The following is a 13,449-nucleotide window of genomic DNA, read 5'->3' on the forward strand; positions in this document are numbered from 1 at the left end:
CGGTTATGGTTAGGTTAGGATTGAGGTTTCGGATCAATAGTATGTCGGAACTAAAGCCTGCACCCTGTAAAGACTGCATCCACATATAGACAGCATATAAACCAGCGGAAATTGTCATTTCTGTTTTTTTTTCATTGTTTTTTTTTCACTGCACCGGAACCCGAGTCTTATGAGCGCGTACAGCACACAGAACCGTAATCAATTGATATTAAAACAGGCGTTGAAAAGGCGATCTCGTTTGTACAGGAGGCGTCAAAAGGCGATCTAGGCGCAGAGTGAGATTTATTAAGTGTTGCAACATTGAAAACTAAACATTATTCAAAAAAGGTGAGTTGGTGAGTTTGCTAACGCACTGAAAGAGGGAGAAATGGACTGGTGGTTTATTTGTCAAGCGCCACAGGCTAAAACAGAGGGATGTCGCTGGCTTCAGATCATCATCATTTTTCGACCGCGGATTCCACAATGCCACAACGCCAGACTTTCCGGTCCTTCATTCGCCATCCCCAGTTCCTGCTTTACTGATGCATGTGTCCCTATAGCGATGACATCATGTGTCCCTTTAGCGATGACATCATGTGTCCCTATAGCGATGACATCATGTGTCCCTATAGCGATGACATCATGTGTCCCTATAGCGATGACATCATGTGTCCCTAGCGATGACATCAGGGAACGACAGTTTTCTACCTCTGGTCTGCTTTGAGGCAGAGACTCCAGAGAAGAAGGGAAGATTTAACCTCATTGTCGGCTCTGTATAGCAGTGGCCGGCAAACTGTGTTCTTCTGGATCAGGCTATAGTGATCCATATATCAACAATATATAGACGATATTTCTATATCGCGATATACTGTTGCCCTTTTTGCGATATACTGACATTGCGCATGTTTGGTAAATGGTAAAAGGTGCATTTATATAGAGCCTTTATCCAAGGCGCTTTTACATACGTATAGATTGTGCATTACATTCACCCGTTCACACACCGATGGCGGAAGCCATGTGTAGTACCTACAAGGATTGAGCTTGGCTATACCTGTGTATCATACCTGTTTAAGTCACATACTGTAGGTGTTTACATCCATGGGTTCCACCACCTGCCAATAGGTGGCAGTGTTAGTTCACAGTGGAATGCCTGAAAGAGAGAGAGTTGAGAGGGAACCATGTTCTGATCTGTTGTTTATGTTTTGTACCGGTATGTCTCTCCTGCTGTGAAAATAATAAAACGTGAACAGTCTTTTGATACACAACGATCGTGTGCAAGACTGTATGGATCCGAGTGTAATACATGCAAGGCACCGACCAGCACATCAGGAGCAATTAGGGGTTCAGTGTCTTGCCCGCAAAGGCCTTAAGTGTACCGAGGCTGCAAACGGTACAAGCCTCTGTCTCTCCTCCCCGTCTCCATTAACCTCTGTCTCGCCTCCCGTCTCCATTAACCTCTGTCTCTCCTCCCGTCTCCCACAGCAGTCTCCTCACTAAGAAACAGAACCAGGCGGCGCGCAAGATCCTGAGGTTCCTGCTGCGATGCCGCCACAGGTAGGCACACACACACACACACACGCACACGCACACGCACACGCACACACACACACACACACACACACACACACACACTCACGCACACGCACACGCACACACACACACACACACGCACACACACACACACACACACACACACACACACACACGCACACACACACACACACACTCCGCCCACTACACGTCAGTGTGCTAATAGTTGGTGTTGTTTTGCTGTTCCCGTGAAGCCCCTTGATGGACCATAGACCTCTGAAACGGGTGAGTCTCTCTCTCTCTCTCTCTCTCTCTCTCTCTCTCTCTCTCTCTCTCTCTCTCTGTCTCTCTCTCTCTCTCTCTGTCTCTGTCTATAGTTACGCGTGAATCTATTCTACGTCCAAGCATAGACGTGGGTAACGCCCCGCCTGCGTCTGATTGGCCTACCGACACTGAGCATAGTCATGGCAACGCCCCGCCAGAGTAACATATAGTAAGAGAGTGGCGACACGACAGCGTCGACTCCGGTTGTTACAATGGAATGAGGAAGTGCTCATTCTATCTCAATGGGATAGTTCCAGCCAATAGGAGAAATGTTTGGAACTATAGCCCTATTGGCACCCCGCTTTGCGGCGATATCAAAGCGTGTCGATCAAGATCAAGGGAAAAGAGACCATTTTACAGTACAATAATGTTTCAAGTTTACACATACAAATAAATTACACGATAATCAACATAATTTTAGAACACACCCAAATCAAATCATATTGCGGCGTATACATGTTCAATCAATTATTCCATCAAAGCAAACGGCATAAACAATATTAGTTTGCCTCTTCATACGAAAATGAAAGTTTCTGTCGTGCATGCCAAGCTGTCATTCTCTTGTATTATATCGTATATTATTATTATTATTATATATTATTTCTAGGGCTGGGACTAATTGTGATTAATTGCGATTAATTAACTACAGAAAGATTAATGCATTAAAAAACGTAACGCATTTTAATCACACAGTTTTCAGACGGACCTGCGCACCAAGTGTCCGTGTCCTCTTCAGACAATAACACCACCAGAAACCGCAGACAGTTCACCAGACTGGGGGAAGCCGCTGAGATCACTTTCTTGTCCCCGTGGATTGGAAATAGGATTTAAAAGGCTATCCGATGGTAGCGTGGATTACAGCACAGTTGTGTGCAATTATTCAATAAAGAATCATTACCCCTATTACTACAAAAACAATGTTTTATTGCTTAAACTTATGTATTCACTATTCATTGATTCACTAGTATACCAAAATCCATTTGAAAAAATGGCTCTCACAGTTCTTGGGTGAAATAATGATATGCGATTAAAATGCGATTAATCTAGATTAATTAACTACAAAGCCTCTGATTAATTAGATTAATTTTTTAATCGAGTCCCAGCTCTAATTATTTCCCACCACGGAGTAACCTCGCGGCAGACTATCCACCTCGGAGGAAAGTCTGGTAAGGCCGGCAATGTCGGTATAGGCCAATCAGAAGCAGGCGGGGGCGTTGCCATGTCTATGCTCAGTGTCTGTATAGGCCAATCAGAGGCAGGCGGGGGCGTTGCCTGCATGTCTATGTTCGGACGTAGAATAGAATCAGGCATGACTGATTCCTGGGGACGGGGCATTTTCTGAGTGACATCCCAGAAGGACATCGATCTCTGTCTTGCTTGGCCTGCCCGGTCTATTGCTGCTATTTTGGGGGTTTTTTTGCCTTGATTGCTGGGGAGGATAGTGTGCGTGCGTGGCGTGCGTGCGTGCGTGCGTGCGTGCCTGCGTGCGTGAGTGCGTGCGTGCGTGCGTGCGTGCAAGGCATGAGTATAGCATCCCTGCTTGTTGCCCAGAAACCTAATATAATAGCACTTTGTAGAAGCAATCCAATCCAGTCCACTTTTATTCATATAATGCACTTTTTTCTTTAAGCACAGCAGCGGTTACCACAAAGTGCTGCACGATAAAAGATAAGAATAGATAAAAGATAAGAAGTGGAAACAAAATCCTCTTTTGCCCAAAAAGTATAGCTCTAAATGCAACGCATTAGAGCTATGGACCAGAGCATTAGAGCTATGGACCAGAGCATTAGAGCTATGGACCAGAGCTAGAGGGGCAGCTGTAAAAAGGGCACCTTGTGCAGCGCGTGGAACCGCCCGGGTGCCTTAATTAATAGTGTGAGATTTATAGATGTTGGTGCCTAAATAATACATACAAGAATTGATCAATGTCGCCATGGTCCACATACTACTGTACAGTGTATACACTGTAAAAAAAAAAAAAAAAGACACTAGGGGTTGCTCTAGCACCCCCTAGTGCACGCCCTGTGCACGCCACTGCACTGTTTCATTTCAAGAGGACACCCAGGTTGACATGCATTATTCCACAGACTCCCCGATGTGAGTCCTTGTGAAATGTGCATCATGCATGTGTGTGTGTGTGTGTGGGTTGGGGTGTAGTTATTGCTAAGTATTGCTATTCAGAAACAGACACAGACACACACACACACACACACACACACACACACACACACACACACACACACACACACACACACACACATGTGGATTTGAATGTATCTGTACAATGTGTGTGTGTGACTGTGTTGGTTTCTCGTCCCCTCAGGGCCAGCGAGCAGAGAAAGGCCAGGGGTCCTGAGAGACCTGCACCCCCCCCTGGGGCCCCCCTGGCCCACCACAGCCCCCTCCTCAGCCTGTGAGCAAAGCTGCACCCCTCCCTCCCTCCCTCCACCCTCCTCTCTCTCTCTCTCTCTCTCTCTCTCTCCCCTCCTATAATATATATTTGCGCTCCGTCACGCGACAAAAATAGCGAAAATATCTGATCTACAAGCTCACAACGCGTCGCGCTGCGACGCGTTGAGAGCTTGTAGATCAGCTATTTTCGGTTGGCGCAACCACTGCACTCTTTTAGCTAGTGGAGATGCAGGTGTGTTATGTTGTAGATTAAATAATCTTGTAAAGATGAAGGAATGACGAAGTGAAGTGTTGAGAATTTATTCAGAAGATTCAGCAGAGTAACAACACACAGAGAGTGAGGAACAGGAACAGGCCTCCTCCTTGCCTGTTCCAGCAGCCCCTCCGGGCGCAAGCCTCCTCAACCCCATTCTCAGACAGTCCTTATAGTCTTGTCCTAACAGAGATGCCACACTGAATGTCCATATACGGATCTGTGCTAAACATAAAAGGGCGACACACAAATAAGTATACCTTTGCTGACAGCGTGGAGGAGTCAAGTCAGCTGTTGTTAGATTGACAGCTGCATGGATTAGACTGAGCACATTATTGGTGAGCAAAGAGACTTAATGGAAGGAAGATAAATACACAATAATGCATAATATCTGGCACTGTAGTTTCTAGCATTGTAAAATTCCCATTACAGTAACGACATGGATTTATAAACAAATATGTTCAACTACAAAATACTGTGTTCAAGTTCAGGAGACATCGGGGGGTAAAGAAGCAGGGGAGGGGGGCGGGCGGGCGGGCGGGGCGCAGATATTGGGGACCCAATAGGATCCTCCAGCTGTTTTCGCCGGTAATCGTACGGTACAATTTATGCGCGTGCATGAAGTGAGCGGAAAAGTGAGTTTAACATCGTTTTAACGTTGTTTAGTGCAGTCAGATGTAGAGGACTTCTCTGTGTGGATGTACTGTGTGGGGCTGGCAATGCTGGCAATGCTGGCAAGGCTTGTCGTAGGACGGAGCATAAATTAATTATTACCCCCCCCCTCCTTTCTCTCTCTCCCCCTCTCTCTCTCTCTCTCTCTCTCTCTCACACACACACACACACACACACAGACACACACACACACACACACACACACACAGACACACACACACACACACACACACACACACACATACACACACAGACACACACGCGCACGCACACACACACACACACACACACACACACACACACACACACACACATTCTCCCCTCTTCTTCCAAGAGGAACGAACTCTTCCCGGACGGACAGACAGCCAGACAGACAGACAGACAGACAGATTGAGGACATGGGGTCCACCACGGCAGCTCAGACAGACAGACAGACAGACAGACAGACAGACAGACAGACAGACAGACAGACAGACACATGATGGAGGGAGACCATCCCATTCAACCTCATGGCATCTTTGCACTGTTCATGGGCGAGCGAGCGCGTGTATGAGGAAAAAAACGTGAGTGGACGGATGGCGGCGGGCGAAGTGAGCGGGAAAAGGAAGGAAAGAAAAATAAGGAGAAAAAGAAAAACAACAACATCCGATCCGGACCGCCCGACGTCGGTGCGTGAATGAACGACTCGGCTCAGAATGAAGGTCGCCAGTAGGGGGCGTGCAGAACCCACAGTGTGAAAACCAGCCCCCCCACCCCCTCCCCCCGCTGCCCTAACACCCCCCCCTCCCCCCCCTCCATGCTGTGTTTTGTATGTAAAATAAAAACAGTGGCCCATGCGAGAAGAAGATGAAGAAGTAAGAAGAGAAACATAAACCAAATATCACTTTTCCATGTTGCATTTTTTGCATGCAAGGTTTCTTGGCTTGCTCCTCCTCTCCTCTCTGCCACGGCCCGGCCGGCCTCGGGCCTCGACCCAATGGACCGGACCGGAACCGGTGCCCGATCGCTAGTCGCGTGTGTGTGCGTGGTGTTGGGGCAAAGCTGTCCACACGCACACACACACACACACACACACACACACACACACACACACACACACACCACTCCGCGTACTCTCAAAAACGACTATAAAACGACGCGCCTGCTCAAACTCAAGTCACTCAAGACGACTCGCAGGGCACTCAGCGATCCTGTTTTAATCAAGAAGTCACCAACCAATCAAATCAAAAGAAGAAGAAATTAACAAAAAAACAACAAAAAAAAACAACAGGGGGGAAATAAAGGAACCACACTTGAATGTATAAGACGGACTTAATTATCCGACGATAACGGTGTTGGGGGGGGGGAGGGAGGGGGAGGGGGAAGGGGAGGGGGAGGGGGGGGGACAGAATAACGATGTCTTAATTTGTTACGTGGAGACTTTGTACGGAAAGTTCCTTCTTCTTCAAGAGGCTGTTTCTGTTTTTCCGTTTCGCCGGCGGCCTCCCGATTGCGTGGTGGTCCTAGTGTCCGTCCTCCGTCCGTGTTTGTTGAATTCAGATGCATGTGTTTATGAGCTTTTAACGACCCGATGGGAGGAGCTCCTGATGCATGCTTTGCCAAAACTGCTTTCGTGTCGTTTTCTTTTTTCGTGAAAGAAAAAAAAAGATTTCTGTACGTCGTGTTAAACGAATCTGTGTCTTCACTTATACGTCCTCATCATCTGATCTGACCCTTGACCCCCGTTTAATGTGAAACCGTGTGAAGGAAAAATGAATTATTATTATTAGTACTAATGTTATTTATGTATTTATTTGTTTGTTTATTTATTTATTTATTCCGGGGTGCTTTTTTTTATTGCATTTTTACTATTTATTTACGGGTCAAAAATGATGCTGTTCGATTGACTCGGCTGTTTTAACTCGAGACTGCTTCGGTTTTTAATTACCCCCCCCCCCCCCCCTTGTGTGTGGTAATTAATTACGTGACATAATGTTCTTAATGGTTAAACTCTCTCGTCTCTCTCTCTTGTTAGTTTGTTCGTTGCGTAAAAAGAAAAAAACCTCTAAAAAAAAATCCCAACCTGGGGTTTTTTCTTTTTGGAGGAGAGTTGTTAATTGCCTTGACTTCTTCCTTGACTCCGAGAGGTCTCTCTATGCTTGCTCTGTACAGGACAGATAAATACTGTACTAAATACTGTCCCATATACCGGACAGGGCGCGGTCCCCATATTATTATAGCCCAATAACCGGGGGGCGACGAGAAATCCATATTTTGGACTATTGCATATTCCTGTATATAAACTGACGAGGTATGAGGGGATATGAGGACCCTGAATCTTTTTTCATAAGAGGACTGTATTTAAGATTATAAAAATTATTTTACTCCCATAAATGAGAAACTTAAAAAGGAACAGAGTTAACCCTGGGTATATATACACTATACAGACTACAGGATGGAGCTTAAAAAGGAACAGAGTTAACCCTGGGTATATATACACTATACAGACTACAGGATGGAGCTGTGATTTGCTTTGTAAATACTGTAAGATAGTACCAGAAAAACGGACGTCGTTTGTGCATGAGAATTAAAGACAAAGAAACAAGCAAAAAGAGAACATGTTTAGTGGCTATGGACTGTGAGAGGATTTTAACTACTTCACTTTAAGAGTATCCAATATAAGTGTTACTGAAACGAACATTTTTGTTTAAAAAGCATGCAATTGAAAAATCTAATGTTAGAAAATATTAAGTGGAGAAAAACAAAAAGTTATTCCGAAAAACAATTATTCCTTTTTATCAAAAACAAAAAAAACATTTACAACTTTGTGCTTTTTGTTTCTTCTCTTGGCTATAGCAAAGATTAAACCCTTTTGCCGGTGGTGCCAATTACTACTATGAATGCTATTTTTGCCTATACCGATGATATGTAATTATGTTGGGGGGAAAAACCGATAACCGCTGAGAAGATAAACCGTGCATTAACAACAATAAGGATCACATGCGGCAACACAGACAATGTTTTACCCGCTGAATACTGTACGATCTGGTAATAGTTCAGTTCATCAGATGTAGGTCTCCCAAAGAGGAGTTTGTACAAGATATAGGCTTGTTTAAAGAGATGATGATGATGAAGAGGATAGTGGGCGGCGGGAGGCGCTACAGTACATCACTTTTTAACCACATTAACTTCCTGGCTGGCATCCCTAATTTGGGCAAAAAACTTTTCAAAGATTTTCATAAAATTGCTAATTAAAAAAAAAAAGTAAAACAGCTAAAAATCGCCTATTATCTACAGAGCTTGTACATCGATCGAGCAAATCTTTTTTATCTACAATCGCCATGTACGCCGACGACGAAGACGTGTACAGTATGGTGTACAGTAATAACGGCCCACAAAGAGGTTCATGTGGTTGTTTTGCTTCAGCGACAGTGACTTTATTTCCCGGAAAAGCACATCATCTTTCAGACCCGATCTATATCTATAACAGCTGAGGGGAATTATTAAAACCTCAGACAAAGCTTTTTTCCATTTTGAAAAACAAAAGAATGTCTTTTCTTCTCCTCCCCCCCGCTACTTTTTACATAATTAATACCGTATTATAATTCTCCTCACGTCACTGCCATTGTATGATCTGTATAACTCTAGAATTCTAGACAAAGCTCTGTTTAGAAAGTGCCTGCTCACTAAAACAAAAACAAACAAAAAAGTGCAAGCTTATAAAGATATCAGGAACCTGCATCTACTGTTGTTCCTCGAAGGGTTTTTAAGAGGTCCCTGTTTATTTTCCTAAATTGTGTGTTGAAAGACGACTATGCTCAAGGACAGTGTTAAAAACTTCAAGTCTAATTTACAAAAAAACTGTAATTTGTAGGTTGTATGAATGGATGCTTATATGGCCTGACGATGCTACATGTTGCTTTATGAACAGGACAGTAATTACAGTCAATCACGTGTGTGTCCCCCCCTCCCCTCCCCTCCCCCCCCCCCCCGTATAAATATCTAACAGTATTAGTGAAACAAAATGAACACGAATAAAACCATAGAATTTACTAGGGCTGCCCTAGTCTATACTAATAAAACAGTCATGGGAATTTGTCAGCAAATCGAGGAGTTGATTTAATCAACAAATGTGTCAAATTGCTTGAAATCACTGCATGCAGAGAACAGAGAGCAGGCTTTTGAGAGGCTGAGAGCTGAACGCTCTAATGCCCACAGAGTTCACAGACCTCACATGTTGACTACTGGCCGTTGAAAGTGTGAGTTTACAAGACATTTTGCTCATACTTTTCACAGACATTTGTGAAAAGGATAAACCTCATTGAAAACAATCGATTATTCGACAATGCGGCGACAGCCCTAGAATGGTCTATGGTATAAGTCTGTATATACGACAGCCCTATAGAATCCTCTATGGTATATGTCTATATACGATATAGCCAACTGTCACAACAGTCTACTCAAGAGTTCCGATATGTCTTTGTAGAAAGAAGGTATGTTTTTTTTCCGCATGGACTTTGTTACTTCATGTCTTGTTACTTCATGTTCTTCCAACATTTAACATAAAGCATTTCCTATAAGGGCCGATTCATACTCCTATTTTAGAGCCAAATAAAAGTCGGTTCGGCGCTGTAGAGCCTACAATGTGACGTCATTTGATACTGAAAATTTCAGACGAAAATCATTTCGGCACTGCAGCGCCGAAACAGCGGTAAAATAGGAGTATGAATCGGCCCTTACAATTCCTTAAAGAAATATCCTGTCATACCCCCCCCCCCCTTCTCTTTCATTCATCCAGGGTCTCTATCATAGTCCCAGATACACACAGTTATCGCTCTGTCACACACACACACACACACACACACACACACAGTGACGTGCCACACTCCCTCCGTCTGTCCTTAATGTCTTTGGTGACAGTTAAAAGTCCCTTAGATTTTGCTCAGGGTTGAAGGACAGTTGGGTGGAGTGTGGGATGATCCCCATTACAACTACTAGTGTGTGTGTGTGTGTGTGGCAACGCCCAGGATTCGAACTCGGGTCTCCCGCGTGAAAGTCCAATATCTTAACCACTAGACCAAAGGGATATCCCTATGGACCTGGGGGAGATATTACACTTTAGAGGCCATCAGGCTGAGGCAGTGAGTCACACGTGCGTGCGTACGTGCGTGCGTGCGTGCGTGAAAGCGAGAGCAGATACATGTGTGTTTGTGTGTCTAGGTGTTAGGGATGCTCCAATCGATCTGCCATCGGTCGCTATCTGCACATATTCTGCACATCGGTTGGCAAAAGATTCCAGACGGATTTTGTGAGACAGAAATTGTGAGCTATTGACATAAATCGGCGGCAATCAAAGCTGTGCAGTATTATTCTTTATTTTATAAGGGTCAGCTTGAGATGGCCTTCCTTTTTTTCTCCACGTAGAAATTCGAAAGAATAATTAATTTTTTCAATAAGTCATTTTTTTTAATATTCATCAGACAATAACGCTAATAAAAAACTGTCTTGAGGGTTAGTAAAACGCACAATCTTTTTTTTTTAAATTATATATATATACAATTCATTCTTAAAATCTATTGTGATATAAATCGGCATCAGATATGCATCAATAAGCTGATCGAATGACTTAATACAAAATCAATTCCAGAAGTATATCGCACTTGGAGCATCTCTGCTAAGTTTGTTTTCCCTCGTTTCAATCTGGTCTTGACCGTACATGAAATACAACGTCACGATTCATCTGGTATCGACCGTACATGTAACACAACGTTATGACTCATCTGGTATTGACCGTACAAGTACACAACGTAACGATTCATCTGGTATTGACCGTAAACAACGTAACAACGTAACGGCCGCGCGTTCATCCACTCTGTCACTTTATCTGTCGCTATAACGTCACCCCCCCCCCCCCCCTCCTCCTCTCATAGTCTCCCTGACATCCCACAGTAAAATCCTCCGTGTGAAAAAAAAACCCAGCGGGAACGGAACTTGTGTACGGAAGTTTAGTGTCACACGACGTACACTTTTACACCTGGCTGTATGCGCTCGCGGTTCGTTGACGACGACGTCGAACTTTGAAAGCGTACAAATGTATATCTGGTTATATTTAATAATAGTACACTATCTCAGAGTTATATAATAGAAGCAGAACACGGCGGGATCTCACGGCGAGGATTTTACTGTTCACAAAGAAAACATTCACAACACGGGTCTAAAAAAAACGCTCACACCACAACGACAACATGCAGAATTCTCAGTTAGCTCGCCGCGTGCAACAAAACGCGCTCTCATGCACTATAATATACTAAAAACCTACGTTCATATTTACGGAGAGGAACGGGGACTGTAGGGGGAAAAAACTAAACAAAAGTAGAGTAAAACAAACAAACAAACAAACAAACAAACGAAGAAAAAAAACAGTAAAACACGAAGATGAAAAAACGCATAAAAAACAAAAACAATAAATTGTCATAGGAAGACAGACGGTAGACTAGAAACTTCGACTAGTTGGCCTGCTGTACAGTATGTCCGAGGTCAGAGGTCAAACTACTGTAGACATGAATGATAATAGTACAACGGGCCCTTGCTCTTAACAAAGCATGGCCTAAACCTCACATTGCATGCTAGAATGGTAGACCCTTATAACTAAATTCTATGGCTAGGCCTCTCCTTACCTCCTTGCCTCCTTACCTCCTTGCCTTCCTTACCTCCTTGCCTTCCTTACCTCCTTGCCTTCCTTACCTCCTTGCCTCCTTACCTCCTTACCTTTGCATTCTCATGTCCTGCTTCCTATTCCACCTTGCCTGCTGTCCATGCGCTATAGTTTAAACTCTGCGGATGCCGCGTACGAGATGCCGCGTGACAGCGGCATACGGCGGCATACCGCCGAGTATTAAATGACGCCTGTCTCACTCTTATACTCCATAATCCCTTAATTATTTTGTAGCCAAAATAGGTCTTTTTTTGTTTCGTTTTTTTGTTTTTGTTTTTACAACTGTGCATGCTCGAGCATCACTAAAAATGGTTGATGTTTTTAAAGAAGAAAAAAAAAAAGAATATTTTGTTGCTGAGGCCATGCAAAAGTGTTTTGAATTGCCCTTATATGTGGAAAATGTCTTCTCTGAATGCTTTACATAATTTCTGCTGTAAAATGAAATCAGAATAAAAAGAAAATTTGCACTTTATTTATTTTCTTTGGTCTGGTGTTAAATTTATCCACGATTAGATTCATTATTATTATTATTATTATTGTGTGTGTGTGTGTGTGTGTGTGTGTGCCGCGCGTGCGTGCGTGTGTCAACCAAAGAACAAGATTCCTTTACAGGATCTCCTCACTGGTCAACAAAAACACCTTGAAGACCCTAACAGGAGCCCTCGTACAAGGTTTCTTCGACTATGCATCCACCTCTTGGTACCACAGCACCTCAAAGGCCCTTAAAACAAGACTCCAGACTTCTCAAAACAAACTTGTCAGGCTCCCACTTTGCCTCACCCCCCAAACCCACCTCACCCCTGCCCTGCCCACTTTGACAGGCTGTAATGGCTTACGGTCGACAACAGAGTACAGCATCTTGCAACGGGCCCTGGTCCACAAGATTCGATACACCATTCCATTTGGGGGCCCATAAATACAATCCAACATGGGGCCTCAAGCAATCAGGGCCCTGGAAGTGTGAACTAGAGACAGGTATACATGCATATCAATGAGGTGTATAGTGTATCATGCAGACCAGGCCCATTATTTAAAGGTCTTCTACCCTAAATCAGACACCCAGCAACACACAGGCTGCTGCAGGCAGGCCCATTCAGTAGAGTGACCCGATAGGGAGGGATGCAAATGTCTGCCTTTGTCTTTATGCGGTGGGGGTCAGCAGGCACAGCAGCAGCATACTCACCTGGCAGGTTTTTGGTGCAATAGTTAATTAACCCATTCTGGGGAGGAACCCCTTTTGGTGTTTTAAACATTATGTTATAATTTAGCTACTGAAAAATATCAGATCTACAAGCTCATATAGCGCGCCACCGAGTGGCGCGCTACGAGCTCGTAGGTCTGCTATTTTTGAAAAAACCGAAGAACGACTGACATAGAAGCATAGCTTTTTCAGAAAACTGTCAGGATGTAGAAGACATTTTTAGAATCTGATCTCAGGTCTGAACAGACTTGCTTCATTTTGGACATGCCTTTCTATGAAAGAATGCAAGGGAGATACATTTGACACAGTACTATTCACGGCCTACTCAATGTGGACGTATGCACAGTCACCCCATATCGGGTGGCACAGTTTAAGTTTTCTCCA

General features: G+C 44.0%; 1 pseudogene across 1 annotated transcript in view; it reads left to right on the forward strand.

Annotated features, from left to right (window-relative positions):
• Positions 1 to 4,189, forward strand: part of LOC308326098 (calmodulin-binding transcription activator 1-like) — a 120,215-nt pseudogene extending 116,026 nt beyond the window's left edge. Inside the window, exons 16-18 of the transcript in view lie at positions 1,462 to 1,533; positions 1,764 to 1,794; positions 4,157 to 4,189. The product of the transcript in view is annotated as a calmodulin-binding transcription activator 1-like (transcript). The remainder of the gene's footprint in view (positions 1 to 1,461; positions 1,534 to 1,763; positions 1,795 to 4,156) is intronic.
• Positions 4,190 to 13,449: the final 9,260 nt, after the last annotated feature.

This window comes from Protomyctophum bolini (genome assembly GCF_963924005.1).
Source record: "Protomyctophum bolini genome assembly, chromosome: 2".
Lineage (NCBI taxonomy): Eukaryota > Metazoa > Chordata > Actinopteri > Myctophiformes > Myctophidae > Protomyctophum > Protomyctophum bolini.